The sequence below is a fragment of the Python bivittatus genome, unplaced genomic scaffold (assembly GCF_059951505.1).
Source record: "Python bivittatus isolate LINGU-HERP-01145 unplaced genomic scaffold, Pbiv_v1 ctg000700_np1212, whole genome shotgun sequence".
NCBI classification, from domain to species: Eukaryota; Metazoa; Chordata; class Lepidosauria; order Squamata; family Pythonidae; genus Python; species Python bivittatus.
The window spans coordinates 40,433,830-40,455,430 of record NW_028277098.1 but is presented as its reverse complement, the minus strand read 5'-3'; the positions used below and the strand labels follow the sequence as shown (position 1 = coordinate 40,455,430).

Below are 21,601 nucleotides of genomic sequence, written 5' to 3'. Positions count from 1 at the left end.
GTGCTTTACTTCCTGCATGAGCTATTTATCCAGAAAGGGCTCACAGACATAAAAGAGGCACCTTTGCATTAACACTCCTCCTTAGAAAATCAGGGTCATAGCCAGAAGGTTTGGCTGTATCGCTACAGACGTGCTTGGCACACAGATTCAGGCAACCGTGACAGAGATGTGATCGTGCAAGTCTTGTTCTCATGATGAATGAATCTAAACTGGCTTTTTGTTAAAAGTGACCCATTTGTATGCAAAGAACAATTACATTAAGAGGGCCACATGTATTATGGACAAAATGCCCTAATAGTAAGCCCAGCGTGGCACTACAAGGTGATGGGGTTATGCATTGTTATAATCCTGCCAAAAGTGATTCTCTTGAAACTGGATTTGTTGCAGCCCACACCCAGCCACTAATATCCCTAAACCATAATAGTGACAGGCAGGTCCTCTTACCCTCATTGCTTTTTTGGCCATGATTTCCCTTGCTTCACTTATCCATGCTTCAACATAATGCACTAATAAGGGAGGGCTTCTAGCCAACGTTGGCTGATCTTGAGAAAGCTGAGCTGAACTGGACTTAGTTAGCAGTTAGATAGGAGATCATCAGTCTCTGAGCTAGGCCTGGATGTCAAAAACATACTGGAAGAAGGCTGTGGCAAACAGAAGGGTTAAAGCCTTCCATTAAAAAGCAAGCTCAACTCAAAGAAGACCTTACTTTTTAATGGAAGCCACAGTGAAACCTAAGAAGGGCTGTAACCTCAATTAGAATTTACAGCCCAAAAGAAACAGGACAATTGTCAGAACAAGCCCCATTGCATTAGCTGGTGTCACATGTCAAGGGTGGATGTGTCTTTGTTTAACAGTCAAGGGAATACTTGGGGAATAGTATTGGAACTTCTCCTCTTGTTCTGTCTCTTTTTCCATTGCCCCAGCTGCCTTCTCCATTCTTGGCTCACTTCAAGTAATTGAATCAAGTAAAAAGACTCGACTGGCATTTTTTCTGTTCAACAAAAACAACCCCCCTTGAGATTTTAAGATAGCTTCTTCACAGGTCTTGCTTATTGTTAAAACTAGTTGAAAATCCATGCATATAGCCGTTGCCAGGATGTTTTTCCAAAACATAAATTCCAAGCACAGGGGCACAAAGTTAGCTCAGAACTGGGAATAGGACACTGGAGTTGGTGAGAAGACGAGGGATTCTGAAATGACCTTCCTGTGACCATTTTTGTTTTACATCAGTCCTTTGAACTGCTGAAAACTTCCTTCACTATTAGTAGGAAGTTCCAGGCTCCTAGATTTGCACTCAGTAATGGTGCAAATCCCCTGGGATTGCACCTGCGTGTATACATGTATACTCCTTCCTCCACATTCACAAACACATATGCTTTCTCCCATACACAGATGCACCTCAGATGGATCCATTTCCACGGTCAGTGGCAGAAGAAATGACTCCATTTACCTGTCTAGCTGACTGTATGTGAAATGGGTACCATTTCAGAGAAATCTGCCCTGAAGGTTGTGGCTTTTCCCATCCTACGTAGCAATTTAAACGTCACCTCTAGAGATGTATATTTATATCAGCGTTGTCCAAACTTGGCCACTTTAAGATGAGTGGACTTCAACTCCCAGAATTCCCCAGCCAGCATGGCTGGCTGGGGAATTCTGGGAGTTGAAGTCCACTCATCTTAAAGTGGCCAAGTTTGGACAACACTGATTTATATGCTTGCCCATGGTTATTTGTGACAACAAGTGCTGTGATTGCTGACTTTACTCCAGCATTCCCCACCAAGATATCTAGACCGTATTTGATTACAGAAAGATAGTTGGTGAAATTTTGATGTTTTATTATCTGCTTTGCAGGGCAGATTTATGGGCCAGCCAGCAGTTTTTCTCCAAATTTTTAATTTAAAACTCTGAACAAAAACTCACTGGACTGTTTCAAAACATAAAGGGATGGATGTACTTTTTAAAAATATGAGGTGGCAGAGCTCTCCCTTTTTTCCTTCCTTTAACTGTAGAAATGCTCTGCAATTTGGAAAAACTCTCCAAAGAGTCTGCAACATGGGCCTATCCACAAATTCTTTGCAGCATGTCCTAGGCTGACCATGCAGCTATGCAATTTTGTATAGTCAGTTCAGGAAGTACTGAGAGAAAAAAAGTTGCCTTTGGGGTGAGTCCCACACTGTTCTACTTAATAGCCAAAAAAAAAAAAAAAGCAAGAAGCAAATAAAAATGGCCAGAAAACTGAACATTTCAGAAAGTTCTAAAAGTATGTAAGGTTTTTGTTACAGGGAAGATAAACACTACCCAGACTTTCCATGGATTTTCTGGGAGTGAAACACCAGCATTTGTTCCCACCAGCATCCACAGCTGTCAGTCTTTCGAGGTAGGCTTGACCGAGAAACTGACTCTACAAGTTTGACTGGAACTATATTGATATAGTAGCAGAACTCTGAAAACTGGATGCATTTTCCTTTCCTTCCTTTTTGTACCCCGGGGAGTTAGGGCAGAGCCAGGCTGAGTTTTGAACAGTTTCTTGAGCCAAGCTGAAGAGGACGCAAACCACTACAAGCTTAGGCCCAAAGGTGGAATGTGCGTCTAAATAACAGGTCCCTTCAGGCATAAGAGTTTAAATCCAATTGGAAGGAGGAGCTTTTCTCCAAAGGATTTACTGTCTGTCAGATAACAGAAACTCTAGTTTTAGAAGCCTTTAATTGCAACCCACAAATTCACTAATAGGCAGCTAATCCTCATATCTTGCTGTCTTTCTATATTCAAGTTCTTTTTCTTTATAATATTTCTTTACCCAGAACATTATGTTATTTGCTATCAGTTAGGGAAAGGGTTAATATTGGTAGACTTGCTTGCTTATTAAACTTCATCATTAGTCACTTGGCTTAGATGCTTCCTTGGAGGGGTTTCCACTTAGGTTCAGAAATCTGGTTGTCTTCACGAATGGATATCCCTCCCATTTTTCTAGCTAAATTCCTATATTAATATTTTGTCTGGTTGCTGTGGATCATACACTCCTGGAAACTGCAAATTACTTTTTATATGTATAAATATATATTGCCTTTGTCACCAACAAGCTCAGGAACCCACCTCAAGTAGCAGAATTCTCTCCTACCAGGAAATATATGGAGAATATATGTAGGTTAGGATTGGACTGTTGGATTCTTATAAAGAAGTGGCTTCCAATCTTCTCCACAGCAGTTATAAGTACAATTATATTTTAACCTCTCTCTCTAAAGTTATATCATGACTCTCTTCTTTCTAAAATCTGTCCTGTCTAATCATCAAAACCATAAGTCATAAATTCATTTTTTTTTCTTTTATGTAAAAAGTTCATAAGGGATTTCCAGACACAAATAAATGTAGATATTGACTTTTCTCTAATCAAACAGATCAATTTAGCCATTTCAGCGCATTTTGTCATCTTTACCAATCATTCCTCCATGGTAGGTATTGCCAAATCTTTCCATCTTTGTGCATACAATAATCTCGCTGCAGTTCTCATATATGAAAACTCTGTTCTGTGGCTCTTTCTAACTGCTTATCTGTCAGTCCCTGGAGGACAAGTTCTGGCTTCAATTGAATGTTAATCTTTAAAATCTTCTGAATCACTGTATGTATTTGAGCCCAAAATCTTCTAGCTTTTTTATACATCCACTACGCATAATAAAATGACCCTTCTTGTTCACATTTCCAGCATAAATTTGAAGTACCTTTATACATTCTAGATAATTTTTCTGGTGTCATATACCAACAGTACATGATTTTATAAAAATTATCCTTAGATTATAACATAATTTCAATCCTTTCAACCACATATTTTCCCATTGTTCCATTTATATATTATAACCAAAGTTTTTAGCCTGCTTTATCATATATTCTTTGACCTGTTCTTCTTCTGTTTCAAATGTCAACAAAAGTTCATACATTTTAGCAATTACATCATTTTTACACAATTCTGTTTCAAATTCTGTCTTACATTGCTCAATACCATGAATTCTTTTTTCTGCTTTAACCTTTCTGATAACTGTAAGTAAGAATACCATTGACAACTATGTCCCTCTGTCATCAGTTGTTCTCTTGATTTTATTTTATATTCCCCTTGATAAAATTCCAGTATCTCACGATAAGTTAGCCGTTTGTGTTTGCCTATTATTTCTCATCTATAAAATGCTTCTTGTGCAGAGAGCCACAAAGGTGTTTTCCAGCACAACCTGGGTTTGTATCTATTCCATATTCTCAATATGTCATGTCTCACATAATGATTTTTAAAATCTACATTAATCTTGACTTTATTGTACCACAAATATCCATGCCACCCAAATCTCAAGTCATATTCTTCTAACTCTAAAAGTCTTTTATTTCTCAGCAGTACCCATTCTTTCATCCAAACCAAGCAACAAGCTACAAAATAATTTCAGATCAGGTAAACTCAATCCTCCTCTTTTCTTTGCATCTTGTAACACCTTATCACTGAAGCAATAAGCATGAAACTGAGCGAACTCAGGGAGGCAGTGAAGGACAGGAAGGCCTGGCACAATATGGTTCATGGGGCCATGAAGAGTCGGACATGACTTAACGACTGAACAACAAAAACACTTTATATTTAACTCATGGCTTTTCCCCTTGCCATATAAACTTAATTATACCTTTTTGCCATTGTTTAAATGGTACATCAGTTCAGACAGGTATTGTCTGAAACAAGAACAGCATTCTAGGCAGAACATTCATCTTTATCACAGAAATTCTCCCCATCACAGAAATTCCTTATAACTTTCTTTATATTTTTTCTAATTTTCTTCTACTTTTTTTCTTTCTTCACTTTTAACTTTTTCTTTTTTTCTCTTTCTTTTTCTTATTTTTCATTCTATTTTAGTTTGTATTAGTTCCTCTTATTGTTGTTAAAACTTTCAATAAAATTTATATTAAAAAAGGATTGGTTTGTTGGATTCTTGGGAGCTTCTGAGTTTGGCATTTTACTCTCAGACTTTTCCTCACCTGACTTGGTGACAGCATCACTGCTCTGATGATGTCGCCAAGTGAGGTGAGGAAAAGTCTGGGAAAATAAATACCAAGCTCAGGACTCCAGGAAACTCAGCATATGGCAAAGTGCAAGCACAGTGACACTGACCTAGAATCAGGAGAAAATGTTTTGAGAAATCATAGCAAAATATTCATTTTTTAGAAACCTTTGTTAATTTCTTTAAGGCAATTGTGAATTTTACAGGTACTTGACAAAGTACTTAAATCAGAATATCTTTTGTCATGATTTCTGGCCAATGAATTTGTTTGCATTTATGAGACAAGGATAAAGACTCTGTGGTCCTCTGGATGCTGCTGAACAAACAGCCTCATCTAGAATGGCCATGAAAGAGCCAGTAGTGAGGTATGTTGGGAGTTATAGTTTAGTTAGATCTGGATGGCCAGAGCTTTGATCTGTATTTCCCATGAAAAATGTCAGAAAAATTTCAGTGGCTTTGACTCTTTAAGATTTCATTGTCCAGAATGACAATGGGATCTAAACAGAAAGTGTCCACTCTGTCTCCTTTTTGTCTCTCATTCTGCCTTATGTCTATGAATATATCTACATTAGCTATTCTTGTAAATCTCTGGGTCTTTCTTCTGCCTTTGTTCCCGAGGCACACATACATGGAGCTCTTGCCTTTGGATCCTTCTCCTGACTGAATATAGTTAGTTAGATGTTCCCACCATGTACTTCCTTAAAGAAAACTTCTTTCTGTTAAAGATATGAACTTGCTTCATCTTTGCCAAGGTTTGTTTCTTACTGTCAGGAATGTTACTACACATGCAGACATGCTTCACCTCTAACATTTCACTGACTGAAGTACTGAGAGCTGGGAGGTTTACATTTGTTATATTTTTATACCTATTTCTAACTTGCTGACCATAGGAAAACTAGATTTAAAATTATTAATGCAGCATTACTTGCTGAAAAAAATAACAAAAAAGTGCTTCAAAATGTTGAGGGCGTGGCTCCAATTGCACAGATTTTTCAGTACATCATATTGTATTGGCCAGTAGGGTGTAGATACAGAGTTAAGGATTTAATTTGTATCCCATCTTTATCTATCACTCTCCCTGTTCTTTGTCTAGAGATTACTAATCTGACAGCAGTTTGAAAGAATGCGGTGACTTCCAACTAACAACAATTTAAAATGTTGCTTGGGTTTACACAACTGAACAGAAGCACATCCATGTCTTTGTCATCAGCCAGAGCTTTGTCAACAGCAAATAGAAAGCTTCGTGTGCTTCCACCCAGGAAGAACAAAGACTGACCAAACTTCCATTGACTAAAGATGTAGCCTCTGAGCTGCAAGATGCTTGCTTACTCAGTGAAAATGAACACTCAGGTTGAACTGCAAGTTGCCCTGAGACTGCAAGACTGGAGCGACACACCCTCTATCACTATCCATTGGTTAGAGATGAAAGATCACTAGGTTATTGTGTAGGTGTGGATTATTATAATATATCATAAATCATCCCAAGGATCATACAATTGAACGGCAGAGTATTCATATTTTAAATACTGTATATAAATAAATACATGCATTGAAATAGTTTTGCAGGGTGGAAGAAAATGGCAAGGCTGAAACAACAGCTACAACTATATACCATAAGAGAAATTTCTGAAACAAGGAAAAAGCTTTTTTACCCATATGGATTAGCCAACAGGGAAAGTGCACTTGGAGTGTGCGACTTTCTAATATATCAACATGCAAATGTACCCATGTCTTGAAAGATCTTTGCCATGCATTAAAGGGAATCTGTTAACAAAGAAAGTTCTTGATCTTGTATTAGCTTTGTGATCCCAGCTGGAAAAGATTATAACTATGTGTGCCACAGTGTTACCCTTTCCCACTTCACTCAGAGGTTGACTTCATTTTCATGTATTATTGCCTCATTAACTGAGAAAGTAAAACAGGGAGAGATTTACACAGACATTCATCATCCATCAGTAGGGAAGAAAGCTTTGAGAACTCAAGAAACAATTCAATGTTGGGATGCATTGGAAAAAGAGTACCCCTTTGTTTCAATGCATCCTCCAGTTCCTCTTCCAGTTATTAATTGCAAACTTGCCTTTTCTAAATATGAATTGATTTGGACAAGCCATTGGTAAATTCTAGACGTTTTGAGAAAAGTATGTAGGTATAAAGAAAAGCCTTGTAAAAGGCCCGTGGCTAAAGCTGATTCTACTTCCCATTTTGTTATTCAGCTTGTGAAAGAATGAAATATTGCCAAACCTCATAAGAGTCTCCTGACTGAGAGAAGGCTCCCTATGAAATGCTTGAGCATCATCTCTAGTCAAAGCTCTGTTTTTGCACAATGCTTTTAAACACGGAACAACGTGAGTCAAAGCTCAAGAGTTTGCCCTTCAGAATAAGCCTCAGATTATCCTAAAACCCACATTTCCACCACTGCAAGTCTATTCTCTCCGATATCTGGCCTAAAACATGGTTTTCACACAAGCCACTCTCAAGTGTGATGCCCCAACTCAGCAGATGCATCTTAAGAAGCCCAGGGTTGCAGTATTCACAGGCTAGCTGACTCCTGAGTCAGTTTTCATTTGAGAACGAAGGAGTAAATCCAGGGATAAGGCATTGTACAAATACACAAGGTTGACTTGCAGTGTTGCTATATAACCAGGGATTATTTTTATTTTTCCTAAAATTCATGAAACACCCAGATGATTATTTAGGATTAATAGATGATCAAAAATGCCATTTGGCACTCTCCTAGATTTTCTTTTCTAAATCCCTGTAATAAATGCAGCTGTTTACTAATAAATAAAGCCTCAGCTGTAACAGAAATAAATTAGATGCACTTAATTGGTTGATTGCAAGCCTCCCCTCTTTATTATAATACTGCTCCTTGTTATTTTGTGATGTCAGGGTAACGTGGCAGATTGACAGTGTGTTTATGAATCACAGTTTACAGATGGCAGGCCCTGTTTTCTTCAGCAGTTATGAGCACAAGTCACAGGAGGACGCAGTAAAGGGTTTTCGCCAAAAAAGACCCCCAGAGATTTAGTCGTCTCCATTTCTCTTATGCCAATCTTCTTCCTGACAGGAGTATGATTGCACAAAAACCTATGTTCAATAAACCACAGCCACCTGGCACAAATTTAGAAATACTGAATGCTCAAAAGAGTCCTGGGTATCTCCATGTGATTTCTATTCACTTCTAAAAGGACTTAGCAACAATACTTGGAACAAATCTTACACCATTATTCACATACATTTTTTTTCGGATTTTATCCACCCCCTTTTGCACCCCCACCTCTTTCCCTACAGCTCCAACATAGAGAAGAGTTAGTTTGGCTTCTAATTCTGTCTCCCTCCCATTCATAAAAGATTTTTAAGATTGTATAAGAACTTGCCTTTGAGCTTGAGCTATCTAAACTCTTGACAGTTATGAAATTCATTTGGAATATTCCTGGATTTATTTATGTAAGAAGACCTCAGAACAGAGCGTTTCCTATTTCATTGTTCATCATGAACAGACATGAGGGACTACAGTAATAATATTCCATAGACTTGTAAACTTGTGTCATTTGTTATGCACATAATGGACTAGATTCTAACGAGATTGTTCACTGGAACACTGGAAACAGAGAGCATCTTTGCGGTTCACTAAAGCATAAACTTCACCCATGCATTTAAAATCACATGAGTGTCTTATAAGGAGACAGTTTCTTCAAAAGGTCTCCAAATCATCTAAAAATTTCTTGTCCTACCTTTGCCCACAGTTTTAATAAAGTTGTAGAAGTTTCTGGTGGAGAACTGTTCTGGCCATCTGTCACATACATTTGGAAGAGATTAAGATTTGACTGAACTGCTGCATTAGTATGGAAGTGGCATACTTCATTTCTATGTTCTCCTGAGTGAAATTCATTTCAGGGTGCTCCAAGCTGATTCAACCAGAAAAGCATCATGGAATGGATATCTAGAAGTAAATACATGTATGTACATGACCATGCTCGCTCACTCTCGCTTATACCACTGTATCTGGTATAAGGACATCCATTTTTACACAGGTCACTTTTTAACTGAAACTGAGCATACAGCAGGAATAACCAGGACTGATAAAGGCTAAATGCTGGTGCAAAAGAACAGTCAGAATTGTTTTAAGTTCCATCTACAGAGGACATTTGCTGAAGCCTGCGGGATGGCACTGCAGATATTCTGTGGATAAAGCCCACAGGCTGTCCTACCTCAGGAGTTATTTATTTATTATGTTAGTTTATATGCTGTTTCCTCCTAGGATACTAGGTGACTCATAATTATGTTCCACCAAAACCATCACAATGTAATATTAGAGCAGCATGATTGCCAATCAAACTACAAAATAAACATAAAAACTCTGTGGCCCCAATCTTCAAAAACTTTCCCCACAACTTGGCTGTTCCAACTAAATTGCACCCTCTGCCCCGAAGATTCATTGAAATAGCTTGGACTTGAGTGTCTTTCAAAAAGACAAAATGGAAGGAGTCATCCTCACCTCAGGAGACAAGCTGTCCCAAATATCTTAGTTAAGGGACAGCCTCTTACAGAAAGGATGCATTGCTTCCTCTTTCAAAGTTGGTGGTACCTCTTCCTCCTTTAAAGAGCATTCATGGCCACCTGAACCTAGTTCTTCAGCCCTTCACTAGCAGCTCAAATAAACTGGCAAGGATTAAACACACAGGTGGCAGAGCTCATCTCACAGAAACACCTTTGAGATAATCCCAGATCACCTCCTGTGAAATTTTATCCAGCCAGCATCCAACTCAAAGTGAATTAGAATGATTTTGTTTTCAAAACACTCAAAATAGGGGACTTCTGAAGGAAGAAATGGAGTACCAAGGATGGTTCCATGAAAAGCGGAGCTGATGACTGCAGTGAAGAATGAAGTCTTGTTCAACACTTCATGGTTGAAAAAGCTTGGGGGAAGCTTGATGCACTTCAAACCTCTCTGGACAAAGAGAGGATGGAAGATCAGACAGTTGCTCCTTGTGAGGACACCACACGGCAGTGCTTTCTGGTGGGTTTTCAGCACTGGGAGATGAGGGAATAGCCATCTTGCTCAAACTGCAGTCAGTGCCTTTAAAAGGACACTAAGTTCGCATACTTCCTTTTCTAATTACACTTGGAAATTGCTCATTAACTACTTTTCAATTATTAGAGACCTTTGGATTGACAAGTCTGAAAACACTGGGTGGGTCTGCCTTCAATCCTTAATGAAATAAAATTTTAACTACAAGCTTAAGAACTTTAAAAAATTAAAATAAACAGCAAATTAAGACTTTGATTTTAGAAAGTTATAAATGGATTAAGGGTTCAGATAAATTTTAAATAAGATTTTGGAATTAATTATAAAGAAACCTTCCCATGGGAAAATCTTGTTCTGATTTTTTTTCTAAGACATAATAGAGATAAGTAATTTAAAAAATTGGACACTGGAAGGAACTAAAGATTTTAATTAAAGGAGAAGAATACACAAACCTGATTAACAGCTACAGAATGATGCAAAATAATATAAACATTGGAAATACTGAAGGACACTTTTGAAAAATGAAATCAGAAGTTAATATCAACAATGTCAATAGCAATGTTTACTTCTATGGATAGACTGTGTCCAAAAGATGTTTTCAAAGAAATGGCAGAAGAACAAATTTTATCTGAGAAGGTAGAGACAGAGCTGACACTGAAAGTGGATCTACAAATGACAGGCTACCAGAATGACATGAAAAAAGATGTCTCATTGGACATACAAAAGAAATCAGTTGCTGCTTTAAAAATCAAAAAGGAATTACAAATAATAAACCAAGAGACTGTCCTGGACAATTCTTATATATTGGATTTACAAAAGAGGTTTGTTAAAGCTTGTGAGGAGGAGCAAAAAAGAAATGAAAAGAAATCAAATTCTATGACATTACTTGAATGGACTAAAGATTAAAATAATTAGACATAAAAGGAAGGAATATAAAGTTGGTTTATTTGATCAAGGTTAAAATAGATATGTTGTTATTTCTGGCAACACTTAATGGATTTTGCTGACACCAGGACTGAAATAATGATGCTTTATCTATTTGTTTATAGATAAGAGATGGGACATGGGAAGAAGAGATAATTGGTTGTAAATAAAGAGGAGGTAAAAAGTTACTAAAATTGTTTATACTCATTGTGATGAAGGTTGGAAGTTACTTCTTTATATATTTCTTTTCTCTTTCTTCACTATATTCTTTCTTTCTTTCTTTCTTTCTTTCTTTCTTTCTTTCTTTCTTTCTTTCTTTCATTTTAATTCTCTACATTTTTCTTTTCCTTTGCACTTTTTACTCTTTCTTTCTACTCTTTTTTCTTTCTTTTAGTTTGTATTAGTTTTTACTATTGCAATTATTATCTTTAATAAAATTATTTTTTTTAAAAATGCTCAAACTATGTACAGCAGTCTGCAGGGACAACTTCTCCACTACTACTCCCTAAAAAGGAGTGAGAAACCCTAAACAAAACCTACCAGCAGCAATCTAAATACAACAAGGGAGGAGAGGTACCAATACCTTGTTGCCCTTATTTGCTATAGTGTAGGCCCAGATGTGGGCATGTGCCCATTTTGGTCATATTCATTCTTCATTCTTCACTGGTTTCTTATCTAATGTTCCATCTCCCTGTGTTCCTCAAAACTCAAAGAACTCCCCAGGATTGACATACAGGGAGAGAAACTCAGCAGCAATCCTGTAAAGCAGCTTTGTTGAAATATGCTGGGCAGAGTGGAACAGTTTTTGTTCATCAGAAGTTCTCTGCATAATTGGACCTCTGAAGAGAAGAAGCTATTGGAGCAGTACTGGGTCAATACCAGTATAATTATATCTCCTCACAGGTTCCACACATGGAATAAGTCATTTCAGAAGGTCTTCCTTTGGAGTTTTTTAATGTTGACGTTTGTTTCTCTGGCACATTTCTTCTATCCCATGTTTTATCTCAAGAATTTCATATATAGATGTTCTTATGGCCACCCAAAAAATCTCTGCTATAATAATATTGATGGGTCCAAGGTCAACAAATTTCCTTTAGGGCAGAATGCAAATTGGAATTTGTGCCTCCATGTAGTACACTGACTGATTGAAATGAATGAAGACATACCACCCTAAGTAGTGTTTTTATGCTCTATGCAGAAAATCCTTATTAACTTGGTAATTAGCTTAAATTATTTTGGGAGGCAGTGCGCACTTGAAATGTGATTGAGATGAATTATTTCTCCCTGCTATTCATTAAATCCCCTGACATTTTTCAGGCCTCTAGTGACCCTGAAAATAAAGTTGCAGGTGCTTTTAAGGAGTACATGCAACCCTTAAAGCAGCTGCAACTTTTCTCAGTTTGGAAACCGTTTCCCCAAAAAGATTTGGCAAAGGGCAACAAATGCAGATGGAACTTTTGTAACAAGCCATGAAACACCAGTCTCATATATTTCAGCTTGCATTATCCATTTACTCCATCAATCAAATTTTCATTATGGCCATAAGGCCAGCAGCCAGTCAAAAATAAAATAGGTAAAATGAGTGTGTATAAAACTAAAGAGAAAGAAAATTAATATAATTTTTCCAGACCTGAGGACAGGTGGATAATACAGAACTGGGCGACCCAGAAGAATATATCCAAACAGCGTTAAGATAGAAGAAGGGACTATAAAAGTCATGCTCCCTGTCAGGAACTTTCTTCTGGATAGGATAAGTAAATTACCCAGAATTCCCTGTAGAGTCCCTGAGTTGTCCCAACAAGGCCATTTATGTTTGAGGGAGGAGAATTTTTTGCAGTGCTCCAAAAAGGACAAAAAGTGCAGAGAGTTTGATTCCAAAACAGCAAGCTATGAGGTTCTTTTACTAAAAAACATTGATATAGGGCGGTCTCCATTTATAGATACTGGGTGTTCCTCCTCCCCTTCCTCCTCCTCCTCCTCCTCCTCCTCTTCCTCCTCCTTCTCCTGATTTACTGTCCGTAGAGCATTAAGGAAAACCAGCCATTCTGTTGGAAACTCATGTTCTCCCACCACAACTTAGGGTTCTTCTGGCACTACCATCAATTATTGATTAGTACCACAATGCCAACATTAACTTCGTTTTTAAATTCTTGCCTGAGCAGAAGGGATGTGATGTTTCCTTTCAATTAAGGACATCTTATAGGAGAACTATTTTAAGAATGCAAAACAAGGGGTTGTAAATGGTGCAACTTCCATTTACAACATGGAACATTTAATGGCCTTCATATAGACAGCCCTGTGAGATTACAACTGCAGCAGAACAATCCGTCTTTACCTCACTATTGCCCTCAAGTAACTTTGAGCCAGTCACTCTCTCTCAGCCGAACTCACCTCACAAGGTTGTTGTGGGGAAAATAGGAGGAGGAAGGAGTATTAGGTATGCTTGCCGCCTTATTTATAAAAATAAAGCCAGGATAAAAAAATCTTAAAAAAAAAAAAAACTATAACCGGATTTATTTTATAAAAAAGCTGTCCATGGCAGGGTCATATTCTTTTTTTAAAAAAACTTTATTAAATTTCAACAAAGAGTAAAATATAGAAAAATAGAAAAAAGTAGAGAATAGAAAAGAAGAAAATATCAGAAAAAGAATACAGAAGGAAAAAAGTAACTTCTGACTTTCTTTGGTACAGGCGTAGATATAAAATACATTAACCTCTTACTCTAATATTTAAAATAATATGAAATAAATCTATATCAATAAAAAGTATAAGAAAAACTAATACAAGGTACTTCTATAATTATAAAATATATCAGTCATCAAACCCCAAAATTAAAATTTCATTTCTTCCAGTCTTAAGCAAAAAGTCCAAGAGCGGTTTCCAAATAGAAACAAAGCCAGACCATGTCTTTTCTTTAATCAAAGTAGCCAGTTTCGCCATCTCCGCCAATTCCATTAATTTCACTATCCATTCTTCAGCTGTAGTATTTGTAAATCTTTCAATTTCTGCACTTATAGAAGTCTCACTGCTGTTATCATACAAAGAAATAAGTTCCCGTGTTTTTTTTTTCCATCTGTTTGTCCATCATGCATAAAAGGAAAAACCTCTGGTTTCAATTGTACATCCATTTTTACATCTTTTTGAATCAAAATACATATTATATCCCAGTACTTCTTAGCTTTCTTACGAGTCCACCAAGATGATAAAAAGTACGTCTACATTGGTTACATTTCCAACATATATTTGAAATTCCTTTATGCATCTTAGATAATTTATCCAGTGTTAAATACCAATGGTATCTCATTTTATAAAAAATGTATTTCAAGTTATAGTTCATTGTAAACTTCAAACCTTTATTCCATGTATTTTCCCACTGATCCAACATTATATTATATCCAATTTTTTGGCCCACTTAAGCATACAATCCTTAACATATTCATTTTCCATATTCATTTTCAACAGATTTTTATACATCTTAGCAATAACATGTTTGTCATTAGTACATAAAGCAAGTTCAAAGTCAGTTTTCTTATAAGTAAAATCATAGCTCTTCTTTTCCAATTTAAATCTTTCCAACAACTGTGCATAAATAAACCCTTGACAAGTATAACCTTCCAATTCTAGTTCTTCCCTCTTCTTCAGTTTAAATTCCCCTTCAGAAAAGATCAGTGAATTCACATATGTCAACCATATCTGTTTAATTGCCATTTCTCGTCTGTAAAAAGCTTCTTGAGGTGACAACCATAAAGGGATTTTAGGAGACAATCTTGCTTTATATCTATTCCAAACTCTCAATACAGCACATCTAATAAAATGATTCTTAAAATCAGTATTAACTTTCACTTTATCATACCATAAATAGCCATGCCATCCAAATCTTAAATCATGTTCTTCTGGTTCCAGTAGTCTCCTGTTTTTTAAAATCACCCACTCTTTCATCCATACCACAAAACAGGCATCAAAGTATAACTTTAAATCAGGAAGACCTAACCCACCTCTTTCTTTAGCTTCCTGTAAGACTTTATATTTTATTCTTGGTGTTTTCCCTTGCCATACAAACTTAGAAATATCTTTTTGCCATTGTTTAAATGGTACATCAGATGTCAATATTGGTATTGTCTGAAATAGAAATAACATTCTAGGTAAAACATTCATCTTAATCATTGAGGTCATATTCTATAACATAAACCATCCTTCTTCGGTTAAAGAATTATAATCAAAATATTTTTGAAGGATGCCAAGTTGGAGAAGGTAAACTTAAAGCTATACAAAACTAATCTATTCTGCAAAGCAACCCAACATAACTGCTCATGTGCAGTTTAGTTCCATAAAGTGATGTCTCTGTCTCAGTTATTAATTTCATTACATTCTCTGTTTAACAAACAGATTAAAGACATTTTTGCAAGACATATGCCTTATATGTTAATAAAGATGAAGTTCCAAATGGTTGTAATATAATCTGCACACATAGCAACAGGTATACATTTGTGTCTTGCTTACACTTTGACCTTTTTGGTTCATGCTAAAAAATTTCTGAATGGTTTAATCATGCTTGTGTGAGAGAATTCAAGATGGTTCTATCACCTTGTGTAACAGAATTCCAGATGGCATATACCTGGTTTCTTGTATTATCCATTCATTAATTAGTTTCGGCATAAGGCTCTGGAAACCTCATACTTTCTTTGCTCTTAGAAAAGACATCAAGACACATTTCATTCATATTAGTCAGTTGTTTGAATGGCTTTAGTTGTCATTTTGTTTTATGCTTCTTTAAATGTGATTTAATTAAGCCTTGTTTGTTTTTGCATTGTTTTTCTAGTAATTACTGTGTCAGCCCTGTTTAGGGGCAAAGCCAGGGTATCAACGAACAAAATAATAAAATGTTGCTGCATGTTGTGCCTTCCTGTCAGGTCAAGAGTCAGCTTTGGAAACAGGTTTATAGAAACATGTGCAGAGCCCAGTTCAAAGATGAGTGATAGCTTGTATTTGAGTTGGAACATATATTAAAGCTATGAGACTTTTGAGAAGGTGTTTTGCTTTGAAAATTATTTCTCCAAAGCAGCCCTTGGAAGCATCTTGTTAAGATAAAAATGGCCCTCTGTGTCAAATGTTATTTTTGGAGGAGCTGCAATGGATGATCCAGATGGATCAGCCCTACCTTGATGCTTCATGGAGGTGGACTGTGTTTCTCTGAAAGGCTGCTGTCAATCTGCATACCCCAATAAGATAGTCTGGCTGTTGCTTCTACCTGATCACCCTGAGTTCATAAATATAGTTTTGTCACTCTTTCCATATCTTTTGCCCAATTGTCTCCCTTGTAAATAAATCAAATATGTGAAAGACAACCATGCCAACTTTTACTAAGCTGTTTATGCAAAATGTGTAAGACAGTCAGTCTTACAAAATGAAGGACTTATTTATGGAAAATCTTTGGTACCATAGTATTTGATTATTTTAATTTCAAGATATATTTTTCCTCTCAGTGCTGAGGTCCCATGGATATTACTTATATCAGGGTTCCTCAACCTCGGCAACTTTAAGATGGGCGGACTTCAACTCCCAGAATTCCCCAGCCAGCATGGCTGGCTGGGGAATTCTGGAAGTTGAAGTCCGCCCATCTTAAAGTTGCCGAGGTTGAGGAACCCTGACTTATATGATACGATGTTATAAAGAGCATTCATAACATCAGCCAGTTCTAAGATTGATAATAAATAAATGTAATATTTGTGGGGAACTGGCAATCATTTCACATTCATTAGCTAGGTTCAGTTTCCCATTGTGGGAATGAATCAGTATTTCTCAGGCTTTTGTGCTCCTCCCTGTCCCTCTTTTGCATACCAAAGGAAATCAAAAGCATCCACTCTCTGTTTTAAACTAGCCAAAAGTCCCTGTAATATCTGAACTGAAATTTTAGATTGGGGCATGATCTCAAACTCAAGTTCAGATGTTGGTGGAGCACAAGTCTGAAGCTACTAAAAGCGGATAAAATACTTCAAAAGATGCCACATGAAGCAGGGGTTCATTCGCATAGTTGCAAATCATGGTTTCCTTCATGCCTGAGAAAGGCATCTCTATGAAAAGACAGAAGCATCAGTCATCCCAATATTGTTGCAAGGCAATCTCCCTCAGCTTAAAGTAGTACTAAAACACCCTTGTTATGTGGCTCTTTGTGGACACATCCTTTCAATGAATTGTACCTGTATTTGTTTAGGTTCATGCACTGGAAGGATGAAAAAGTTATGAACTCATTTCCTTCAGCTTCATGGATCATATTTATTCCTGACCTAGCCAAAGTATTCAGAAGTAAAAACACACCTCACTGGGATTACCATTTCCTTCCTACTATTAAACTGGTGGAATTTCAACATAAAACTTGACAGGATTCTTTCTGAACAGAGATCTTAAATGTTGGAAAGGAGCAAAAACAGCACAGAAAAGGTTGTGTGTCATTGCTAAAGAATCTACATGATTCTTCTAACTTCATTTATTAGGGACTTTAGCAACTCTAAGAATGAATGCACACAAGTATATTAGCTCTGCTAAAAATAAACTCCCTTTGGCACTATTAGCATTTTCCATTTTCAAATCCTTGGGTATTCTTCCTGTTTAAACCACAAGTTAAGAATTAAAACAGCAGAGATGGATGTTCCCCATAAACACCCCCCATCAACCAAGTGCTGTCATCCAATGAAACATCGCTTCCAAATCGCTTTATGTTCTCAGGGTGCAAAAAAGCTGGAAATTCCCTTTAAAAAGTCCCTCTCTTCCCTTCTCTATTGTTTATATGAGTAGATTATGTGAACCTCATTACTTTTTATGGTTTTTGCACAAAAAAACTTTAGTTTCCTATTAATATTACCCAATGAGATAATGCCATTTGTGTAGGTGTCACATAAAGAGATTGACTTTTATTAGCTTCTGATGGGAGAGTATCCACTTTATATGCTATTTTATGTAGAAGTCCCTAAATCTATTGACCCCAACAGATTTCTTAAGTTACTTAATTATAAAAGGCAGTCTATAGCCATGTTGCCAGGTTTTATTATTGCAGCAGAGAGTTGACTCCAAGAGCCCTGGAATCTGACATCAAAGCACTATATAGGCCTTTTTGAAGTTAAACATAGGGAGAAGATACATTAACATCTCTTCTCCAATCTGAACTTTCTATAAGTAAAAGGGAACTATATGTTTTGAAGCTTTCCTTCTAGACACACACACTCTTGTCTCATGATTTTACACCATTATCCTCTTTCGTGATTTTGCTTAGCATTTTGGGCATCCCCAATGTAGACTACACACTTTTGCCACCACACAACTTACTGCATAGTGGCAAAAGCCCATCTTTTCCCAGAATGAAAACAGTTGCAGGTTGCATCTAATTTCTTGAGGGATACAGCTCCATAAACATCATTTTCTTATTCTTGCATAAATATGCAATCTCTTTCTCTCTCTTTTTAATGCTTCTCTTTCTTCATTTCACCCCTGTTCTCTTATTTCTATCCCAAAATTTGCCTTGTGTGGTCAAATAAACTTTTAGTGGTGCCACTACAAGCATTTTTGAAAACATATCTGCTACATACAGGAGGTGTATTTAGGGCCTGTGATGGGCTCCACTCATAACCTACAAGTTCATTTAAAATGTTATGCATGAAATTTGATGCTTAAATGGTCTTAAGCAGTGTTCCTCAACCTTTGCAACTTTAAGATATGTGGACTTCAACTCCCAGAATTTCCCAGCCAGCATGGGTTGAGAAACACTGGACTTAAGTATTACTAGTACCGGGTAATTAAATGCAATCAGTTGCCTGCCTATTGTGTCTGGTGCTTACTATGAATTGTGGGTGTAGCACAAACAGTGAGTCAAAGTGTCTGTAGGTAAAAAGATCAGAGTCCATTTGAAGCACTTTTTTTTTTTGGCTAGAAAATGCAATCTAGTGATTACCAGAGTTTTGTAGCCAGGATACAGTAACTGTATGGTTTACCCAACACATTGGTTAGTGAATGAAAATTCTCTCCAGATCCAGAATAAAGATTTTTTTCCCAGTAACATGAATTTGCAGACATTATATGAGTAAGAACAGTAAGAATGCCTAAATTCCATTAGCAACAGCTTTAAAATATCAGCTGTTGAGTAAGCAATATAATTAACAATAAGCACTTCATCCCTGAAAATCATTGTCACTTTTAATTTTAGGTGTCACCGTTTTGGCTTATTGTTCATGACATAATAGAGGAGATTCCTTGAAGAATCCTTGCCTTCTGCTTCTAATGACATGTTGCAAATAACTACTCTCACCAAGTTCAGTGTTTACGTCCATGTTCCTTAATTGTCAGGAAGGAATGGGGGAGAAATGGGGAGAAACACGGCATTCAAAGTTAACCAACAATTTTCAAATGTATTATCAGTTTAATTTCTATCTTATTTTTTCAGTCTTGTTCCTAGGCAGCGCTTCACATTTCTGAAGAGATATGTATTATGGACCATGAAATGTTCTAACCTACTCAGAGTACAAATTCCCCCTCTTTGGGTCAAAGATGAACAGGTTTTTATGTGATAATATATAAAAAGGTATAGATTTGTCCTTCTGTTTTAAACCAGATATGAACTGTGGAGCCAAGATCATTCTGAGCGCAGATCAACTCAGTACTGATCTGGATCAGATAATTTAGGAACAGGAAGAAGGCTACATAAACACACCATGCTAAAATATCTGTTTTGGCTTTAACTTTTCATTGGGCTGGATGAAGAAAGATTTTTTACATTGAAAAAATGGTTGCACTAGATTTCTCATTGGTCTAGGATGTTATCAAGGAAGCACACATTACAGAAAGACAGACCCTCAACACAAAGTTAGGTATATTTATATCCTAATGACCTGCATCCAAAGAAACAAGGCAAAAATTCCTTTTGTCCATTCTTATTACCTTGTATATAATAATACACTATTACATTCTCCAACGCAAAATGGAGGTTTTCTTGTACTGTGTGTTTTTCTCTGCAAATTAATTCTTTTTACAAAGACAAAGCTGATATAATTTTACTCAGTCTTTGACATTTTAACCTTTTGCCCTTCCTATATGAGGCGGGCTTTAGAATATAGTCATGGAGAATCTCTTGGCAGAAATACAAAGCTTCTGTTCTTGTATCCTTCAGCAATTATTTCATCTTATTAAAGCATGAATGGGTTTTGTTATATCATCAGGTACACAGCCTGATTCCCCACCCAATTTATTTTAAAACAACAACAGTTTCTTAGATGGAATTTGCATTAACATGGAACTTCCTCAGAGTCCTGATGGATTGGAATGGCCCACCAGCTGAAGGAATGGGTAAATAAATACATACATCCATAAATACATGAAACAACCAGTTGAAATTAACTAAATTTGTTCTTCTCATTTTAAAAATCATTACAAAACACTACAATGAATTTATGTAGCTTCATGTGCAAACAAGGAGCTAATATTGGTATCGATGAGGAATGGGAACAGAGAGCCAGGTTACAGTATTGCAGGGAAATAAAATTTTATTTATTTATTTAGTATATTTATATAGCCTCCCCCCCCCCGCCCCAAGACATGACTCTGGGCGGTGTACAAACACAGCAACAGTTAAAAACTATATAACAATCTAAAGACAGTCAAACATAAACTGATACATAAATAAAATAATACATTACTTTAATAATCTACCTACTCTAAATCTTCCAGTTTCTATTCTTTCCCATCTTTTCCTTTCCCTATGGTTAGAAATAGATTGCCTTCATGAATTAATATTTCAGTGTGACTGAGGAACATTTTATGGGATTTTGCTCTGGGACAATATTAATCTTCTGCAATCAGAACTTTCATGCAACTTTCTTTTGCAAACCAGTGACATTAATATGTTTGGCATATCTCTTAGGTTTTAGTATTGCAATTTGTTAAGTTCTGTTAGGGTCTTTAAAAGATTTTTGGGAGGAGTATTTTTCTCCTCCCTCCCAATTTTTTGGTTTGGTGGTTTAATGTTGTTGTTTATTAATAGCTTTTAATATTTAGTCTCTTTAGTAGCATTCTTGATGCTCTCTGAGCTTGGTTGTACCAACTAGCTTCTGATGACGTTACCTAGTTGGGTAATGAAATGTCTGCAAGCAAACAATCAGGCTCGGAGAGCACCAAGAACGCCACAGTTCAACCCTGTGCTACAGATATTCTCTTCTATTGGAGCTCTGTTTGGCTACTCTGTTTATTTTTTTTTATAAACTTCTAAAAAGAAGAATAAAGATTAAATTGTACATATATAAAAAAGACCTTTCATGCGGATGTGTCAAAATAACCAGCTCTGGGCCTTATGGGGGTCAGAGAGAAAAGGCAAGTGAAATGGAGATAACACGTTCAAGTGCTGTATGTTTTCAGGCCTTAGTTTACATCAATGGTTGCGGCTTCAAGCTTTCCTTTGCTTCAGTGGATCCAGCTGGATCAGTGGATGGACTGGTTTCTTAAACTTGCCTATCAGTTAAAAAGCCTCATAGCTATTGTGGGGGCAATATTTTGTAGCGTCAGTAATAAGATAAAAAGTCATGGCTGCTAGATTATATCTTCAATGTAAGTTTTCTCTTACAGGCTTAAAATTCACTGAAGAATG

At 36.6% G+C, this 21,601-nt stretch overlaps 1 pseudogene; it reads right to left on the bottom strand.

The window, feature by feature from the left end:
- The window catches only part of LOC148214178 (FRAS1-related extracellular matrix protein 1-like), a 107,647-nt pseudogene that overhangs the window by 29,690 nt on the left and 56,356 nt on the right, over positions 1 to 21,601 (bottom strand).